At 40.8% G+C, this 21170-nt stretch overlaps 1 non-coding gene across 1 annotated transcript; it reads left to right on the top strand.

Moving 5' to 3' along the window:
• Window positions 1-11639: 11639 nt before the first annotated feature.
• LOC118492849 lies at window positions 11640-11746 on the top strand. Its single transcript, XR_004894850.1, has one exon. It is a non-coding gene; the product is annotated as a small nucleolar RNA R71 (small nucleolar RNA).
• The last annotated feature ends 9424 nt before the right edge of the window (window positions 11747-21170 follow it).

The following is a 21170-nucleotide window of genomic DNA, read 5'->3' as shown; positions in this document are numbered from 1 at the left end:
GGGAATGGTAACAATGGGAACAACAACAATGGTGCTAGGGGGCGTGTGTTCGTGATTGGTCAAGGTGAAGCAAGGAATGATCCCAACGTGGTGACGGGTAAGTTCCTTCTCGACGACTTTTATGTTACAGTCTTATTTGATTCGGGTGCCGATACTAGCTATGTGTCACTAGAAGTTAGTAAGATGCTTAAGCGTATACCTACACCCCTGAGCGACAAGCACACCGTAGAGCTAGCTAATGGTAAGAGTTTGGAAGCCTCACACGTAGTCAAGGGTTGCCAGCTTATTCTCGCTAACCAGACCTTCACTATTGACCTTATTCCTATTGTTTTGGGTAGTTTCGACGTTGTCATTGGGATGGATTGGTTATCCCAACACCGAGCAGAGATTCTTTGTAACGAGAAGATCGTTCGTATTCCTGGTTTAGGTAGTGAACCTCTCATGATTCGTGGCGATAAGAGAAGTGCTGTTGAGAACATCATCTCTCTTCTTAAGGCCCAGAAATGCTTACGAAAGGGCCACACTGCGATTTTGGCTCTAGTTGCTGATACCACAGAAAAGGAGAAGAAGCTAGAAGATTTTCCCGTTGTACGCGACTATCCTGAGGTATTCCCTGAGGAATTACCTGGTCTTCCGCCCCATCGCCAAGTCGAGTTTCAGATTGATCTAGCTCCTGGAGCTGCGCCTGTAGCCCGTGCACCTTATCGTTTAGCACCATCAGAGTTGGAAGAACTCTCCACGCAACTACAAGAACTCTTGGATAAGGGTTTTATTCGTCCTAGCTCATCGCCTTGGGGAGCTCCAGTACTTTTTGTGAAGAAGAAGGATGGTACCTTCAGAATGTGTATCGACTATCGCGAACTCAACAAGGTGACTGTAAAGAATCGTTATCCTCTACCGCGTATTGACGACTTGTTCGACCAGTTGCAGGGGTCGAGCTACTATTCAAAGATTGATCTGAGATCGGGATATCACCAGCTGAGAGTCCGAGAAGAGGATGTCTCTAAGACAGCCTTTAGGACTCGATATGGGCACTATGAGTTTCTGGTCATGCCGTTTGGGCTGACGAACGCACCGGCAGTTTTTATGGATTTGATGAACCGAGTTTGCAAACCGTACCTGGATAAGTTTGTTATAGTCTTCATCGACGACATCCTGATCTATTCTAAGAGCAAAGAAGAGCACGAACAGCATCTACGACTTATTCTGGAACTCCTTCGGAAGGAACAGCTTTACGCGAAATTCTCGAAATGCGACTTCTGGCTTCGAGAGGTCCATTTCCTAGGACATGTGGTGAACAAGGATGGGATACACGTTGATCCATCCAAAGTGGAATCTATTAAGAACTGGCCTGCGCCTCGCACACCAAAGGAAATTCGCCAATTCTTGGGATTGGCAGGTTACTACAGGAGATTCATCAAGGATTTTTCTAAGATCGCGCAGCCTCTCACCTTACTAACGCAGAAAGGCGTTGTTTATCATTGGGGAAATGCACAAGAGTTGGCTTTTCAGCACCTAAAGGATAGACTTTGTAGTGCACCTATCCTTTCACTGCCAGAGGGCACAGAAGATTTTGTGGTTTACTGTGATGCATCAATTCAAGGTCTTGGTTGTGTATTGATGCAACGAGATAAAGTCATAGCCTACGCCTCACGACAACTCAAAGTTCACGAGAAGAACTACACGACACATGATTTAGAGCTGGGAGCTGTTGTTTTCGCACTTAAACTATGGCGGCATTACCTATACGGAACCAAGTGCGCCATCTACACCGACCACAGAAGTTTAGAACACATATTCAAGCAGAAGGAACTGAATATGCGACAGCGACGATGGGTCGAGCTGCTGAATGATTACGAGTGCTCTATCAGGTATCACCCGGGCAAGGCCAATGTTGTGGCAGACGCCCTCAGTCGGAAGGACACTACGCCTAAGCGCGTAAGAGCTCTACAACTCACGATCCATTCTAGTCTACCTTCGCAAATACGAGCTGCTCAGATAGAAGCACTGAAACCAGAGAACATTAGAGCCGAAGCCCTACGCGGGTCAAGGCAACGCTTAGAACAGAAGGAAGACGGTGCTTATTATGTAACAGGACGCATTTGGGTCCCGCACTATGGCGACTTACGAGAACTTGTGATGGATGAAGCGCACAAATCTCGCTACTCGGTACACCCTGGTTCGGACAAGATGTACCACGATATTAAGACCACGTATTGGTGGCCTAGCATGAAGGCCCACATAGCAACTTATGTCAGCAAGTGTTTGACTTGTGCGCGAGTCAAGACGGAATATCAGAAACCCTCAGGCCTACTTCAGCAACCAGAGATACCACAATGGAAATGGGAGCAAATTTCCATGGATTTCGTTACTGGCCTACCTAGATCACAGCGCGGAAACGATACTATCTGGGTGATCGTGGATCGACTCACGAAATCCGCACACTTCTTGGCAATCAAAGAAACAGATAAATTCTCCACTCTGGCGGAGATATACCTCAAGGAAGTTGTTTCGAGGCACGGGGTGCCCACCTCTATCATCTCTGATCGAGATGCACGTTTTACTTCGGAACTGTGGCAGGCAATGCACAAGTCTTTTGGCTCACGTCTTGATATGAGCACAGCGTATCACCCACAGACGGACGGGCAGTCCGAGCGTACTATTCAGACCCTAGAAGACATGCTTCGCGCTTGTGTAATCGACTTTGGCAACAGCTGGGAAAGGCATCTGCCACTCGTGGAATTCTCGTATAATAACAGCTACCACACCAGCATTAAAGCTGCTCCGTTTGAGGCATTGTACGGACGTAAATGCCGGTCACCCCTCTGTTGGGCAGAGGTGGGGGATAGTCAAATCACTGGTCCAGAACATGTGGTAGACACTACTGAGCGGATTGCTCAAATACGACAACGCATGGCGGCCGCTCGTGACCGTCAGAAAGCCTACGCCGATAAGGGCAGGAAACCGCTTGAGCTCCAGGTTGGGGAGCGAGTATTACTCAAGGTTTCACCCTGGAAGGGTGTTGTTCATTTTGGTAAACGAGGCAAACTCAACCCACGATATGTTGGACCTTTTGAAATCCTTGAGAAAATAGGCAAGGTGGCCTACAGACTGAAATTACCAGCAGAACTCGGTGCAGTTCACAACGTTTTCCATGTGTCAAATCTGAAGAAGTGTCTGTCAGATGAGACGCACGTAGTTCCTCTGAAGGAACTCACGATCGACGAACAGTTGAAATTCGTCGAAGAACCTGTCGAAATCACGGACCGGGATGTTAAGGTCCTCAAGAGCACTAGAATACCTCTTGTTCGAGTTCGTTGGAACTCACGTCGCGGCCCAGAGTTTACCTGGGAGCGCGAAGATCGGATGAAACAAAAGTATCCCCAACTGTTTGAGAACAGTACAAACGCTACTGAGGCTGAAGCTACGGAATTTCGGGACAAAATTCCAGATCAACGGGGGGTGGATGTGACACCCCAGGATAACCGGGAAAACCATGCAACTTGACTAGCTTCCTCAGTGAGTGCCATCAAATTTCGGGACGAAATTTCTTTCAACTTGGGGATGATGTGACAACTCGAAACCTAGAACCTTTCGTTGTGTCGTGATGTAACCTGCTTGTACATTATGTGATAAGTTGAATGATTGAACTTAATGATAAACGTGAACTTTTATGTGTTTTGTATGTGTGCATTGTATATATTTATTTATACGAGTTATATGCAAGCCGAGAACCCGACCGAGAACAAGGAACCCGACTCGAGACCATGAGGTCTCGAGTGTCTAGTAATCGGTTTTGGGCCTTGGGCCGAGAACCTTTGGCCGGTTGGGCCTTTGGGCCGTAAATCCCACTCGAAACCCATGAAGGGTGCACACACTTGGAACTTGACTATAAATACCACCCTTAGTTATTTGTTACCACTTTGTTGAACATTACAACACACACACTCTCCTACTTCTCTCTCACTTAAACTCTAGAACACAAACACTTCATCACTTTCGGATCTTGGAAGTTTGGATCGGCTCACACTAGAATCGGCTAGAAGCTTCACACACACCTCACCAACCGGTTAGTATTTTTATGGTTAATTTTGTTGTGCTTTGTGATGTATGATAAAATGCATGAGATGATGTTTATTGTTAGAAATTCTTGATGATCCTTGTTGAATGCTTAGTGATAGTATGTTCATGTTATGCTTGTGCTTAAATAGATGCATGAATGAGATGATGTCTTATGTGTGTTAAAAAGTTTAGTGTTGGAATGTGTTCATGTGTTAAATAGAGTTTAAACTACTAGATCTTGATGATACATGAAATCGGGTTGCACTTGGCATGAAATCGGACATATATGAAAACCGAGTTGTGTGTTATGTTTAGTGTTTTGATGATTGTTCATTGTTTTGGTTGAATAAGGGTTAAAAATGCTATGAATTTGATGAATATAAGTTTGAATATTTGAAGAACACTTTGAATGATAGTTGAAGATTGAAAACCCTTGTGATTTTGATCCACATTTGACTAATAGCCTGATTAGGAAAAATGTTAGTGGAATTCCATTGGTTATTTCCGGATTTGGGCCTGATTATATTGTACCATTAATCTGACTATATCTGCATCAGCACCTGATCGTGAAAACGACTGCTACCGACTCGCAATCACCCGGTTGCGACTCGCAACCACAGCGTGATGACCCGAGACCACGCGGTTGCGACTCGCAACCATAGCAGGACAAGCCGAAACCATAGGTTACGAGTCCTGTTGCGACTCGAGACCTTAGCATGATGAACCGAGACCACGGTTGCGACACCGGTTGCGACTCGCAACCACCTGAGATCAACACACAGCATGACTCGAGACCATGCTTGCGAGTCCGGTTGCGACTCGAGACCACACTTTGGGCCTAAGTTAGTGGGCCGAATTTATGGACTTCTGTGCTACTGTTGATATGTTATTTGGGTCTGTTATCACGAGCCCAACTGTTGGGCCTTACACTTAGACTTTGGGCTGTGTTTGAAGGATAACTGTGAACTGTGTATGTTAAACGTGTTGCCATGATTATTACCCGTGTTTGCCATACGTGTTGCACATTTGTGCACTACTTGGTTCGAATCTGATTATACGTGATATCCGTGTTAGGACGTTATTGACTACTTGCGACTTGATTGACTTTCTGTGATTAACTGCCGAGCAAACCAAGGTGAGTTCACACCCTCTACAAAGCATGGGATTCCCTGGGTTGGGAACGGGGTTAAGGAACGTGGATTCCTCGTCCTCCTTGAGTAGGACGTCAGTGGTTCAGGAATGTGATTCCTCGTCCGGATGGACGGATAAACGTACTAGACTAAAACTCTATCACGAAGTCCCTCCTTTTTGTATCGACTAATCGCCGGGCCAATGGCGAGCGGGTCATTAGTTAGATAGCGCTATTTAGGTCTGACAAGCCTCACACCGTGCCGCAGAGGACGGGCGTGAACTAATGGATCTGGGGCACGTCAATGATGATAGACATTGATGTTTTCAGGGCACATAAACATGACTACAGTCAGCAGTCGATATGGTAACGAGTCTAGTGTACGCATGGGGTAGCCCCCACGGCCGAAATGCCTGATAACTAACATGGGGTAGCCCCCACGGCTGGTATGCCGGAGTAATTGGGAACGAACATGTCACGTTTTTTTAAACTATGGGGTAACCCCCACGGCAGGATGCCAGTTAAAGGAAACTGTTTTCGGAATAACTAAAACAAACGCCCACCCGTGAACTCACTCAACTAGTTGTTGACTCGTTACTACATGCTTTGCAGGACCATAGGTACTCAGTGGGAGCTTGCATGGAGGAGGATCGTTGTGGGACAGGGATTGCTACAAGACTATGTTAAACTTGAAACTTTTGGAACTTATGTTATAACTTTAAACTTATGCTTCCGCTTGCAACTTAAACTTATTTGTTTTGGAACACCAATCGTATTGGTTAAACTTTTATAATTACCTATATGCTTGTTCAGTATGATTGGTGGCTGGATCCTGGTCAGTCACGCCTCCAAGCGGTAGTACTCCGCAGGTGGGATTTTGGGGGTGTGACAATATCACAAACTGTTTTTGAAAATTTTTGATTTTAATTTCAAGTATCAAATTAATGAACTCGTTTTATTTTTCAGAAACACAATCAGCTTACTTAGATTTTGAAACTCAGCAACTCAGACATCGGTTTATCGAAAATAAAGCAGAAATCAAAATCTTTTTGTATTTTCTGAAAATATAAAGCAGTAAAGAAATATATACAAACATATTTACATACCATATTTTTGTTTGAGTATGCGTCAGAGGATCATATCAGTTTTTGACAAGTCACAAGTACCGTTGAGCTTAGTTACACATTAAGAATTAAACAATTCACTTAGATTGTCAATATACTGATCCACTTAAATTTTCACACAAATTTCAACTGATTCAGGATACGAATTAGATGTTTTAAGAACTTAAACTCATTCATGTGTCCCACCTCTTGAATATACTCCCGTATCCAGAATCCCAATTGATGTGCGTGAAGTGTGTTATTATTTTGATGAGTATTTAAGCCCCTTTTTACACTTTTAGCCAAGTTTTAAATTTATAAAACACGATATTTACTAACACTAAACACACATATGGGCAAGTGCACCCATCGTGGACGTAGTATAGTGTTGGTAAGATACCGAGGTCGTCCAAGGACACAAGAGCTTTTAATACCGGTTTATCCTCAACGTCTAATCAAATCAAAAAGTGAGAAAAATGTTTTAAACTAAGAAAAATAAAAACTAACTAAATGCTGAAAATAAAAATAAAATAAAAACAGATAGACAAGATGAATCACTTGGATCCGACACGTGTATTAGTATAACCTTTGATTATTTTTGCACTTTTGCACTTGTTTAAGAGATTATCTTAGTTATTGTAGTAGGCCCCTCTTTTGAAGGCGACGTTACCCTCAACCCAGTAGTTTGAGTCAGCAAGGATACAATCCTAAAGGGTCGGATTATTGAAAGATAATGAATTAAGTTATTAATGCAAATTATGGTAGGCCCCGCTTTTGGCGGTGACGTTGCCCTCGGCTAAGTAGTCTGAGTCAGCAGGGATACAGTCCTAAATAGCCGGGTTATAGTATTAATAGTAGTTAACTTATGAGGGGGTCAAAGAGTTTGGATCCCCGCCATCCAATACCTATGGGTATTGAAGGAGATCCTACTAAATTTGACCCAGGTCCCAAGCAGGACCTCTAAACGCTGAACAAGGGCAAGACCCTTACCAAACCGTTCCCTTAACCCCCGACTAGGTAGCCAACATACCTCCATATAGACCGTGGAAATATGAATGGTGAAAATCTTTTATTTTATATAGACAGTAAAATAATGCCAAGACACCACGGACAAACGATAAGGAAAGATCACCTTCAACATAAGTAACTAGTTATTAAAGTCATTAATACAAAACCAAATAAAAAGTGCAAAAGATTAAAAATAAAAAGTATTATACTAAACACTTGTCTTCACCAAGTGATGTAAGAGACTTAGGCAAACATGGCCTTGATTGTCAAGAACTCTTACGATCAATCTTGGATCCCGAGACGACTCACACACTCTACGATGGACAATGGATGATGGTGGTGGATGATGGTGTTATGGTGGTGGTGGGTGGTGGATGAAGTGTGAGAGAGGTGGTGTGCCAAGGGATGAGATGGAATGAAACCAAGCACCCCTATTTATAGGCTGAACAGAAGGCTGGACACGGCCCCGTGTCCGCTGGACACGGCCCCGTGCCCGTCTGACATTCTCTCACTTCATTAATTGTAATTGCGAATTGCAATTAATGCGCCTGCTGTACTTTCACCACGCCCCCGTGCTCGCTGGACACGGCCCCGTGGTGGGCAATGGAAGCTTCTACTGGTTTGTCTTTTCTGCTGCTTCCTGGGCACGCCCCCGTGTTCGCTGGACACGGGGCGTGTTCAGACTCTGTTTCTTCTCCTTTGCCTTGGGAGATGCCGTTGAGGGTCCGGGCAGTCCACTTTTGTTCCTTTTCTTGTATTTATGGTAGAATTAGCTGTCTTTTTGCTTCTTTTGTGATTTTGAGCTTATTTCATCCTGAAAATACAAAAGGAAGACAAAAACACTCTTTTTCCAACATTAGTACTTAAAAAGGGTTAGTTTTATGCCTTAATTGATGTGATTTATATGTTGCATTTTACACACATCAAATACCCCCACACTTGAACTTTTGCTTGTCCTCAAGCAAAACTCTTTAAATGTGGCTTACACTCCCAAATGGAATAGGTAGAAGAGAAGTTTTTTAGCTTGTCATAGAGTGTCGGGAATCCAAGGTTTTTATAGGTTTTATTTTTATTTATTTACAATCCAATTCGTTATGATTTATTTTGAACGTTTCATAAGATGAATTACTTATTAGGGCATAGCATGCCTTATTAAAATTCCATATATATACAAGTTCACATACCTCACGGGAGATCACTCAACACTCGGCCGAAGGTGTATATTTTAGTGAATCACTCGAGGGCGGCACGGAACTTACGTCTTCCATAGGCTTGCCAAGCAATCAATCCTCCTCCTTTTTAACTTTTTACCTTTGTAAATATCAAGAGGACTTTTGGGGTGAAGGCTTGGGTTTAAAGGTGGGTGGTTGGTTAGTGGTTAGTAAAAAGGGCGAAAATCGTAACAAGCGTCGGTTTTCGTGAAGTACCTTGTTTTTAGTGACTTTTTTATTTTGAAGTATTTCTCCAAACAAGCTTTTTTAGCTTTTGTTTGTTTTTGACTTCAACATCATCATTTTTTTTTCAACCGTCACATAAAAAGGTGAGTTTACGAAAAAGCGAACTTGTTACTAAAAAAAATAAAAAAAAATTAAAAAGGTTTTTGGTGGGTAAAAAGGGTTTTTGGGGTAATGAAATGAAAGGTTTAGGCTCAAAGGGGCTATCTAGGGGAATTTTGGGTAGGTAAAAAAAAATGAAAAATAATGGTTTTGAAAGAAAAATGGTTAGTCCTAATGCCTCCATCATTTACTTACTTGGGTTTAAGTTGGTAAGGACCTGGAATGTATCGTCGTGGCAAGTTCTAGATTTGTAAGGACCGAGCGGCTATTCACACAAGAAACGAAAAATGAGCATTTAATCTAAATATGTGTATTTTTGTGCTCAATAAAGGCTCAAAACTCACTTTTGTGGAAATGGGTTTTTAATGTGACCAAGCATATATAATCGAATTTTTAACTAGACTTGTTATACCGTTTCATAATTTTCTTATGTTGGTTCCTTTTTTATCACGACGCTATCGGTTGTAAACTTGTAAAAATATAACCTTTTTAGAACTTGATATTCCCAACTTAAACTAAGACAAGTAAATAAAAAAATGAAAAAGTTTTTGAAAAAATTTGGGGTGTTTAGCGGTTCCAATAGAGTTTTGTGTAAGGCTTGTGTTTAGGATTTTGCAAAATTTCAAGGTTTAAGCATCCCCCCCACACTTAAATTACACATTGTCCTCAATGTGTCCAAAAATAATGTTTTTGGTTGATTAGAATGTATAAAAGTGGGTTAAAAAGCAAAGATTTATGTTACTGGCATCCTGGACACGGCCCCGTGGTGACCGGGCACGGCCCCGTGGTCAAGTGCCAGTAACAAAAATTACAGAATTGAAACAGAAGCCTGGACACGGGGGCGTGTCCGCTGAACACGGCCCGTGTCCAGTTACCTGAACTGGGTGATTTTCTGCAGGGGGCTCAGCACGGGGCCGTGTTGGTTGGGCATGGCCCGTGTTGAGCCTTCTGTGATGGAGATTTTTGTCGGGTTGCTCTGTTCTTTGTGCATGGTTCCATTTTTCTCGTCCTCTTTTTCATCCATTACCACCATGAGTGTGTTTTATTCTGCAAAAACTAAAAGATTAAACTAAACTAAGGATAGATCCGCGGAATGCCTCCGTGGTGCGCCACGTTTATAAGGGTCCTTGGCTAGACCCGATTCCCGGTTATATATCTTCTGAGTGGAGTGCCTTGCTTCCCAAGTTACACCGTCGGAGAGAGGCATCCAAGCTTGAATCAATAACCTTCATGTAATTGACTGGGTCGTCGTCCTCTATTCTCTTCCCAACTCCGAACTTCACCTCATCGTCCCCATACCTCAAAGTCAGTGTCCCATCATTCATGTCTACCACTGCTTGTGCTGTGGCAAGGAAGGGTCTCCCTAGGATAAGGGGGACCTCGGTGTCTTCCTCCATGTCGAGTATGACAAAGTCAACTGGATAAACGAATCTGCTTACCCTTACCAAGACATTCTCGATGACACCTTGTGGGAACTTGACTGATCGATCAGCGAGTTGTATGCTTATTTTTGTAGGGCTCGTGGTTCCCAAGCCAAGCCTTTTGAACATCGATGAGGGCATGAGGTTAATGCTAGCCCCTAAGTCGGCCAAGGCATTGCGAACGGGTGATTCCCCTATTGAGCATGGAATCGTGAAACTTCCGGGATCGATTTTCTTTTGGGGTAGTTTATTGAGTACGAGGGCAGAGCATTCTTCGCCTAAATTAACTAATTGCAAATTTTCAATTTTCTTTTTATGTGTAAGGAAGTCCCTCATAAATTTAGAGTATTTGGGCATTTGGGTTAGGACTTCGATAAAAGGAATATTGACATGCAATTGTTTTAACAGACTTTCGAATTTTGCGAACTGCTCATTGGTCTTTTGACGAATTAACCTACCGGGGTACGGAACTCGAGGAGCCTTGGTAGGCTCTGGTGATGGGGGAGAGTTCTTTTCCTGCAGATGTGTTGGCATTGTTTCTTCCGTTGGTGGAGGTACTTCTGCAGGCCCTACGGTGCGGTTTCGTAGTGTGATGAGGTGAACTTGCGCCTTTGGGTTTGTTTCGGTATTGCTAGGTAATGCGCCTTGCGGTCTCTCGGAAAAATTTTGTGCTAGTTGATTTATTTGTTTTTCTATGTTTTGAATGCTAGCTTGTTGATTCCTAAAATTAGATTCTAATTGTAGAAATCTTTCCGAGTTTTTCTTATCAGTGTCAGAGACGAGGCGAGATATAGTATCTTCGAGCCTTTCTCGTCCACCTTGTTGTTGAGTGAAATTTTGTGACTCATTTCTTGATTGCTGAAAGTTTGTTCGTTGGGTCTGTTGGTTACTACTATTGCCGGTTTCCCTCCAACCAAGGTTTGGGTGGTTTCGCCATCCTTGGTTGTAAGTTCCCGTTGGAGGACCCGACGGCCTAGGTCTATTATCAATGTAGTTTACCATTTCTTGTTGATCGTCCGTTTCTTTCATGCAACTCCAATTTTCATGTGACCCACCACACCCTTCACAAGCCATAACCGAGACTGTTTTTGTCATTTCTAATTTTTTTATTTTTGAAGAAAGGGCCTCGATTTGGGCTTGTAAAGAGGTGCTTTCGTCGACCTTATGGGCGCCCGGGGCGATAGACTTATTTCCCCGGGGAGTGTGCCATTGAAAATTGGTTTGAGCAATTTCCTCAATCTGATTATATATTTCGTGTGGGCGTCGATTACCTAAAAGTCCCCCGGAGCTAGAATCAAGTGTCTGCCTAGTGTGTGGCAACAATCCATTGTAGAAAGTGGATACTTGTTGCCATATTGCGAGGCCGTGATGGGGACACTTGCGTAATAGCTCCTTGAACCTTTCCCAAGTTTCATATAAGGATTCCCCGTCCTCTTGTGAGTATGTATTAATTTCAGCCATTAATTTAGCAGTTTTAGAAGGAGGGAAATACTTATATAGAAACTTTTGGGCTAGTTCATCCCAGGTGTTTACCGATCCAGCTGGGAGGGTGTTGAGCCAAGCTTTCGCTCGGTCTTTTAGTGAGAATGGAAACATACGGAGGCGGATGGCGTCGTTTGATGCTCCATTGATCCGAAAGGTATCACATATTTCTAAGAAATTAGTTATATGTAGATGAGGATCCTCGTCCGCAAGCCCGTGGAAGGTTGCGGAGTTTTGGAGCATTTGTATCAAATGCGGTCGAAGTTCGAAGTTATTGGCTTCGACATTCGGAGCATTGATAGCGGCGCCTAGATTACCTACGGTGGGCCGTAGATAATCCATAAGGGTACGTTGGTCCGCCATTGGGGGTGGATCACCCGAAACCTTCTCTTGGTTTTTGGCTTTTAACCTTTTTCTGAGAAAGCGTTCGGGTTCTTCTAGTGGTTCCTTTATGTCTTTATTGGAACTAGAGCTCATACACTACGTGAGGATGGCGTCGGGTTCCAAGTCCTGCAATAAAAACAGAAAAGAATGTTGGTCAGAAGGTTCACCACGGCCCCGTGTTGAGTGAACACGGCCCCGTGGTCGGAATTACAGTGATTGTTTTTCAGATCCCAGTTACTAGAAGTTGGACACGGCCCCGTGTTGCACCGGCACGGCCCCGTGGTCAGCCTTCTGTAACTTGAAAAAAAAAACTGCCAGTAACACTGCTGAGCACGGCCCGTGTCCGACCAGGCACGGCCCCGTGCTGAGCTCTGCAGAAGCTGAAAATCTAAAAAAAAAAATCCTAAAAAATTAAAGAAAAATAAAAATATGATTAGGCCTTTGATTCCTAACTTTCTTAAAATCCTTGTGTCCCCGGCAACGGCGCCAAAAACTTGATGTGCGTGAAGTGTGTTATTATTTTGATGAGTATTTAAGCCCCTTTTTACACTTTTAGCCAAGTTTTAAATTTATAAAACACGATATTTACTAACACTAAACACACATATGGGCAAGTGCACCCATCGTGGACGTAGTATAGTGTTGGTAAGATACCGAGGTCGTCCAAGGACACAAGAGCTTTTAATACCGGTTTATCCTCAACGTCTAATCAAATCAAAAAGTGAGAAAAATGTTTTAAACTAAGAAAAATAAAAACTAACTAAATGCTGAAAATAAAAATAAAATAAAAACAGATAGACAAGATGAATCACTTGGATCCGACACGTGTATTAGTATAACCTTTGATTATTTTTGCACTTTTGCACTTGTTTAAGAGATTATCTTAGTTATTGTAGTAGGCCCCTCTTTTGAAGGCGACGTTACCCTCAACCCAGTAGTTTGAGTCAGCAAGGATACAATCCTAAAGGGTCGGATTATTGAAAGATAATGAATTAAGTTATTAATGCAAATTATGGTAGGCCCCGCTTTTGGCGGTGACGTTGCCCTCGGCTAAGTAGTCTGAGTCAGCAGGGATACAGTCCTAAATAGCCGGGTTATAGTATTAATAGTAGTTAACTTATGAGGGGGTCAAAGAGTTTGGATCCCCGCCATCCAATACCTATGGGTATTGAAGGAGATCCTACTAAATTTGACCCAGGTCCCAAGCAGGACCTCTAAACGCTGAACAAGGGCAAGACCCTTACCAAACCGTTCCCTTAACCCCCGACCAGGTAGCCAACATACCTCCATATAGACCGTGGAGATATGAATGGTGAAAATCTTTTATTTTATATAGACAGTAAAATAATGCCAAGACACCACGGACAAACGATAAGGAAAGATCACCTTCAACATAAGTAACTAGTTATTAAAGTCATTAATACAAAACCAAATAAAAAGTGCAAAAGATTAAAAATAAAAAGTATTATACTAAACACTTGTCTTCACCAAGTGATGTAAGAGACTTAGGCAAACATGGCCTTGATTGTCAAGAACTCTTACGATCAATCTTGGATCCCGAGACGACTCACACACTCTACGATGGACAATGGATGATGGTGGTGGATGATGGTGTTATGGTGGTGGTGGGTGGTGGATGAAGTGTGAGAGAGGTGGTGTGCCAAGGGATGAGATGGAATGAAACCAAGCACCCCTATTTATAGGCTGAACAGAAGGCTGGACACGGCCCCGTGTCCGCTGGACACGGCCCCGTGCCCGTCTGACATTCTCTCACTTCATTAATTGTAATTGCGAATTGCAATTAATGCGCCTGCTGTACTTTCACCACGCCCCTGTGCTCGCTGGACACGGCCCCGTGGTGGGCAATGGAAGCTTCTACTGGTTTGTCTTTTCTGCTGCTTCCTGGGCACGCCCCCGTGTTCGCTGGACACGGGGCGTGTTCAGACTCTGTTTCTTCTCCTTTGCCTTGGGAGATGCCGTTGAGGGTCCGGGCAGTCCACTTTTGTTCCTTTTCTTGTATTTATGGTAGAATTAGCTGTCTTTTTGCTTCTTTTGTGATTTTGAGCTCATTTCATCCTGAAAATACAAAAGGAAGACAAAAACACTCTTTTTCCAACATTAGTACTTAAAAAGGGTTAGTTTTATGCCTTAATTGATGTGATTTATATGTTGCATTTTACACACATCACCAATATTCAGTCTTACAGGTGATTAATACTACAATGATATCTGTACATAAATTAGGTATGCGAGGACTGAGGGATCTCAGGTCGATACTTCCGTATGCGCAGAGAGATATCAGTTTCGACTTTTTGGTATGTCCCCTTTAGAGGATCTTTTAGTTACAACAGCAGCGACTATCAATTTTATTGTTTCATCTGCATGCTGAGGGTTTATGCTGTGTTTCAAGCATTCGGTGAAAGTATTATCCAAGGACTAGGTCAGAACTTCCATTCAGCAGAAGTCCCGGAATAATACCCCAGACATCATAGAGTATAAAAACCTCGTATATCAGAATACGAGACCTTTCAAATGAGATTTCAGGGGTTACCTATATATCCAAGTAGTGTTCCCCACGAAATAAGTAAGTTTGAATTTAAGTTTATATCCCGAAAAAGTCTACTAAGTGTATAAAAACCTATCTACATATCATCAGTGAGACTGTTTAACGCTATTTAGTCATTACAATTCTTTAGCATACTGTAACTGTCTACTGATGTACTATCATTTCCTTTTTTTACACAACACTCAAATTTTCGAATTTTATCATGTTTTTGGCTTTTTCAAATTTTCTAATGTTTTTGTATTTTCTGACAATTTTTCTCCCCCTAAAATGTAAAACCATTAAAAGAAATTTGATAACCGATGTAAATAGCTTTGTCTCGCCATCCATTTTCTGCTTCTCGTGTACCGAATTACAGAAATATAACATACTATATAGCACAGTTAGCAGAAAAACTAACATAAAGTACCCCCATGATTTACAACACATTGATTTTTACAGTTTGAAAACCGTTTTTCAATCTGGTGAAAGTAATCATGTTTGTTCAGCCGTGAGGGTTTCGGCGTATTCAATCAACACATATTTTTGTAATTTTCTATTTATGACAAAAATTAAAAACAAACATATTTTTGGTTTTTCAAATTTTAACAAACTAAAAACATATTTTTGGTTTTTAATTTTTCAAATTTTTAGGATTTTGAAATATTGTTTATTTATGTACAGAAAACACATAAACTCCCTGTTTCAACCAACACAGGGTCCAGCAGCCTCTGCTTCCTCTTCATGTGCCAGGCTGCTCCAATTTTCCATCTCACAATCTTCAGAATCCTTGAGCACCTGCACATTCAACTAATTGAATTACTTGAACAATTTAGCCCAGGTCTGTTGAACCTTAGGCATTTCAACACAATAATTTTCATTCAATGCTGGAAATTCATTGTCATTTTTCACAAAAACTTTCTCAATTTTAACTTCAACGTTCTCATCTTTTACCGAATCAACATGTTTCTTAACACTCCATGTTTGACCTTTCGGTGTACCACGTTTGTAAAAATGTGAATCTTTTTGAACACTTTGGTTTTGAACAACAACTTGTGGTTTCCAAAACTGTTGGGGTTTTGTCATATCAACTGAAGTTTTCCAACTTTGTGTTGTTCTGAATCTGGGTGTGTGAGGATTCCAAATCTGTCTTGAATCAAACCTGTTCTGGTTTGATTTCCAATTTTGATTGAAGCAAACTTGTTTGTGTTATACCTCCAAGTTTGTTTCGAATCAAATTTGGTTGACCTTTGTCCCACATTCTCAGATTTTTGTTTCTCAGCATCAATCTTCTTTTGATCAACATCCACATGTTTTAGATTTGGACACTTTCGTGCAAGATGTCCTTTTTGATCACATTTGAAACATGTTCTCATGGACACATCTTTGACCTGTGGTTGTTGCTTTTTCTTTTGTGCCTCAAACTCAGCATTAGACTGTCGTCCAATTTTAAGTTCTTTCTCTTCAGCTAAACTGTTTCCTTGAACAAAACTCATTTTAGCCTGATAATTTGGCATTTCATTTTTGTTTTGATGTTGTTTCTTCTTATAACCCAACCCAGCCTTCATGTTTTTCTTTTTAAAACCAGGTTTGTTATACGAACCTCTACGACTCTTACCGACAAACTTTGAAATCTCAGACTTCTCAATCTCAACCATTTTGAAAACTTTGTCAACTTTTTCTGAAATCACATTCTGAATCGGGAATACAACATCTAAGAATAATTTGTCCGATCCAATCATGGTATAAACCAATCCCTTTGAATCATCATTCAAATTTTTCTCGGATTTTGTGTTTTTCAGATATGCATCATGAAGATTTCCTTCATCTTCATCCTGTGATTCAGATTTACCTGTATCAACTGACTCTTCTTTCAACACACTTTCAACGACTTTACCTACCACCTCTGAATCATGAGAATCATCAGATTTGGAATAGGTTATGTCAATGTTGTCTGGCAATTGGTCTACCATGTTGAAAGCTTTTTCGACCTTTTCATCATCATAAAATGCAAACTTTTCCGGTGGTGGAACTTGATGAAACTCTGAGCCAATGCCCTTCTTGTTCTGCTCAGACTCACCATCACCCGGTTTTATATTGAAAATTCGTTCAAGCACATATGACGACAGGTGGTAACTTTTTAACTTGTTGTTATCCTGTTCTAAATCAGCAATCTGTCGCTTTAGCTTAGCAACATCTTCAATATAGGAATTAACAACATCTTGTTTTATAGCATACATTCGTTTAAGCTCTTTGGTTGTTTCAGAAAGATAATTCATTCTAGATTGAGCATATTTCATTTCGTCTTTTATTTTATCATATGACTCTTTCATAACATGATGTGATAGTTTCATTGAATCATATTCCTTTTTCATTTCTTGAACCACATTTTCTTTTTGTGAACATTCATTTGTCATTTTCAAAACATCTTCTTTCAAAACTTCATTTTCTTTTTCTAACTTTGAACATTTTGTTGAAAGTTTTTCATCTTTTTCGTTAAAAGCCTTTTCTTTTTCTAACATCTCTTTGCATTTTTCTTTGAAAATGTTTTCGATTTTTGTGAATTCAAGTTCTTTTGTTCTGAATTGCTCATCCTTTTCAGTACAAGCTCTGCATGATTCCATGCTGTCACACCCCGATCTCCACGTGTCATCGGTGGGCCCGGTGTGGGGTACAGTGACGTGGTTGACATCGTCATAGACAAACAACACAATATAATAATGCCCAGCGGAAGCAGAAATAGATTCATTTCAACTTTAATTAAAATGTAATAATAAATATCACAAGTAGTTGAAATGGATCCACAGGCGGATCAATAAAAATGAGATATAGTGTTCAACAGTTTATTTGTCGTCCGAGCTTGCGAGACTATAGTGGACGCTCTTAGGAAACAGCCAGCCTAGTTCGTATAGTACCTGCACTTAACCTTTTGGGAAAATACGTCAGTTTACACTGGTAAATACAAATCAACTGACTCATTTTGAAAATGATTGAAAATTGATTTAAATGCACAAGGCATAAATATTTTTATTAACTTGGGATAATTATGCAATATAAACTTGTGAACGAATTACATGCTACTCGTACATTTGGTGGCCCGGGATCTGCTGTCCGGGCTAAAGATTAAATGACACACCACATTAAAGAGTTATACACGTCGGGTGTACGCCTACACCCCGTGCTCTGGTCGTGGCCATCTCGTAAGATAATGCCAAGGATATCCGGGACACGGTCAATAACCCCCCAAACCCTTAAAGTAAAACAAAACTGTTTAAACGAGTCGAACAAACTATTCAAGACTGTACACCCCAAGGGCGCAGGATTTGTGCGCTCGATCAAGTGGTATTCTATATACCGTACCCCAAGCCCGTATAGGGAAAATAAGTCAAAATGTATTTACCTGAGCAAGTATGAATCACAATTGGTAAGTGTAGGTAGCTTTTACTGGGCCTCCTAATCTGGAACAAAGGTTTATAATAGCCTATTAGATTTCTAACGGGTCTTTTATTTAAGCTTTAGCTTAGACCGGTTAGTTTTAAGGACGATACGGTACAAGCGCACGATTAAGCGAAAGACCGGATAGAATGTGATTTAGACCCGACAAGTTTGAATACTTGTATAATATGGGTATACTAAATACATTCTGGATTTTGAGACAAAAATGATAACGTTTGACCCGTTTCGGTCAATTTACGCAAACTAGTTACGTAAACCGAACCGAACGCAAAAAGGGCGTTACGGGTAGCCAAAAGAGTCAAATGCAAGTTCCCTGAGATGATATGCTTTAAATATGATATAATATCAGTAAGTTATGTTCTATTATGCCCCGAATGATTTTAAACTCAATTTACACCTCCTAAGGGCATTGTGGTCATTTAAAAGATTATAAAAGAGTCAAATTGGAAATCTGAGTTACGGGTCTGAATTATACAGTAAATATACTTAATATGACATGTTAAAACAGTAGGGTATGACCCATATACCAAGTTTAACATTTAAAAACCAAACTATGCACCGTAGGGGTATTTTAGTAATTTCACAAGGGCTAAAAATGCCAAAACTGGAAATCTGAGTTCAAATATTTATACTTACTGTTATTTTATAAAAATACACTAAACACATCAGTAGGTATGAGTCTTATATGTTTAAAATGAGTATAACGCCTACTATACGCTAGAAACGCTTAAAAATGCGATTTAGAGCCGTTTCCGGGTGTTTAAAAGAAAGCTAAGATTTTTATAATTCCAGAATGCTCAAAATAATTTATTTAACATATAAAATCAATAGAAAAAGATTCGGGGTCAAAAGAATGTATAAAACTCATTTTATGGCTTAAATGGTCAAAACCGGCATTAACCGAATCGACTAAGCGATCTATGATACGATCAGCCAAAAATTAAATAAAAATCACCAAAAATCCCAAAATATTATTTAACATCAGTGGGTACAAAGTTTTATATCAAAACGTGGCCTGAAATGGGTTATACGCGAAATGCGCCGTTTATTAAACATAAAGCTTTAGTTTTACGCTATTGGCCATAACTCAAAATCTGGACCACCAACTGGTCTCAAATTTTCGGTGCAAGTTTATAAATTAGTAATAAAGATTTCTACTCTTTCACTTTTCCAAAAATCACGTTTTATATCAAAAAGGGCAAAATAGTCAACTTTAAGCATAAATCGGAAACATGCAAATGAATCGGCTAAGTATAGACTCGAGATATAAAAATTCCAGAAAGTTTATCCAAGATAAAAGTGGTTCAAAATATGCTCTAATACAGATCTCAAACATGCATGCACGGATCCGAATTGATAGTCTACGAAAAAGTCGTTTTACCAGACTTTCGGTTCCGATTCGTATTTATACTAAAGATTGTCGAGTGGATTATGCTAACACACATTCTTACATTTATTATAATGTTATTTTTGATGATCAAACTGATTGCATGTCATCTACATTACCATTTAAGCTATTTTTCGCAAAAACGATTTCTGTTGACTTTTTTAGAAACAACTTTGACTCGACAAATAGCATGCTTAGAGTGGGAATCAGAGAATACCCTTTTGAGGGTTTGTTTCCCACATAAATACCAACATATCAGTGGTTTCAATTTGAGAAAGGACAGAGTAAAACTCGTTTAATCGAAAAGTCAAATTATAAGAACAACGGTTTGACTTTTAGCAATTAATCTATGCTAGAAAGAATTATAAACTGATATGAAGGCTTACAAAGGTCCTAATGAAGCTTAGTTAACACTTAGAGTCGGCCTTGTTGATCAGAAATGCTCCTGGAATGCTCTGTGAATTTTTGCAAGTTGCTAAAGCTCTTGTTTCTCCAACTCAAGACTCCCAAATGAGCAATTTGATCAAATAAATGGAGAAATCAGATGTCACAAGAGTGTAACAGGTGTCTTTACATGCATGGGAGCTGATTGGTGAGAAATGGAGGTGCACACAGCTGGTTCCAACTCAAATTTCAGGTCAAAACAGTCAATTTCGCGAAACTCTGCATCTGATAGGGGCTCGCGGCCCGCTTGGGCCTGTCCAGGCGGGTCGCCTGACCTGCTTATCAGCCAAACAACTTTCAATCTTGGCAGCTTTGGTCCCTGTCCTTGCACGCGATGATTCGGCTGCTTATTTTGACTCGTAAACCCTCGAACTTGGTTTCTAAGAACCTTGGGACATTTACCAACATGGTAATGTCCTCGGATAACTTTGCGCTCAACCGAAAAGCCATGAAATTCGACGTTGACGCTTTTAACCCCTCAAGTACGGTTTTGGCCATAACTTTCTCATACGTTATCGAAACTTCACGAAATTTTTACCACATATTCTAGTGAGTATATTTTAGCATTACAATGCTTCGGGTCTGCCAAAAGTTCACTCAGAGGTATAAATTCAACATGTTGACACTTTTGGCCCCTATAGTTTGTAATTCCTCACTTTTGTGCAATTTCCGCGTCGTATGATCCACGAACCATCCGTTTAAGGTTATAAACATTATGTGGGGTTATCATAGAGTCTATTTATCCATTGTTGACACTTTGGACCCTTACGTTCCATAGTTTTCACTGTTTGTCAATTTTAGTCCCTCTAGAGTATGTTTTCACATACCGGAACCTTATGACACGTGTCAATACATTATTGGACGAAATTTTTCGAGGTGTTACACATGCACTTCTTGCACTGTTCAATTGGTTTAAAGACTTCAGAATCAGAATGTACCTCAGTGATAGGCACCTCGGTGTTTTCAGCTGCCTCTGGCTGCTTCATCTCAGCATCATTCAGCTTTTGTTCAACACTGACTTCATCACCAACATCACCATCTTTCACATTCTCATTCTTGTCTTCTTTTTTCACCTCTTCTTCAATCTGCTGTTCTTCAGTAACAGCTTCTTTCACAACTTCTGCTTCAACAGCTTCTGTTTCAACCTCTTCAGCAACTTTCTTTAGATTGTTCACCATCTCTTCAACACTTTTCTT

This window comes from Helianthus annuus, chromosome 5 (genome assembly GCF_002127325.2).
Source record: "Helianthus annuus cultivar XRQ/B chromosome 5, HanXRQr2.0-SUNRISE, whole genome shotgun sequence".
In the NCBI taxonomy this organism is placed as follows: Eukaryota; Viridiplantae; Streptophyta; class Magnoliopsida; order Asterales; family Asteraceae; genus Helianthus; species Helianthus annuus.
This window is presented reverse-complemented; position numbering and strand designations above follow the sequence as displayed.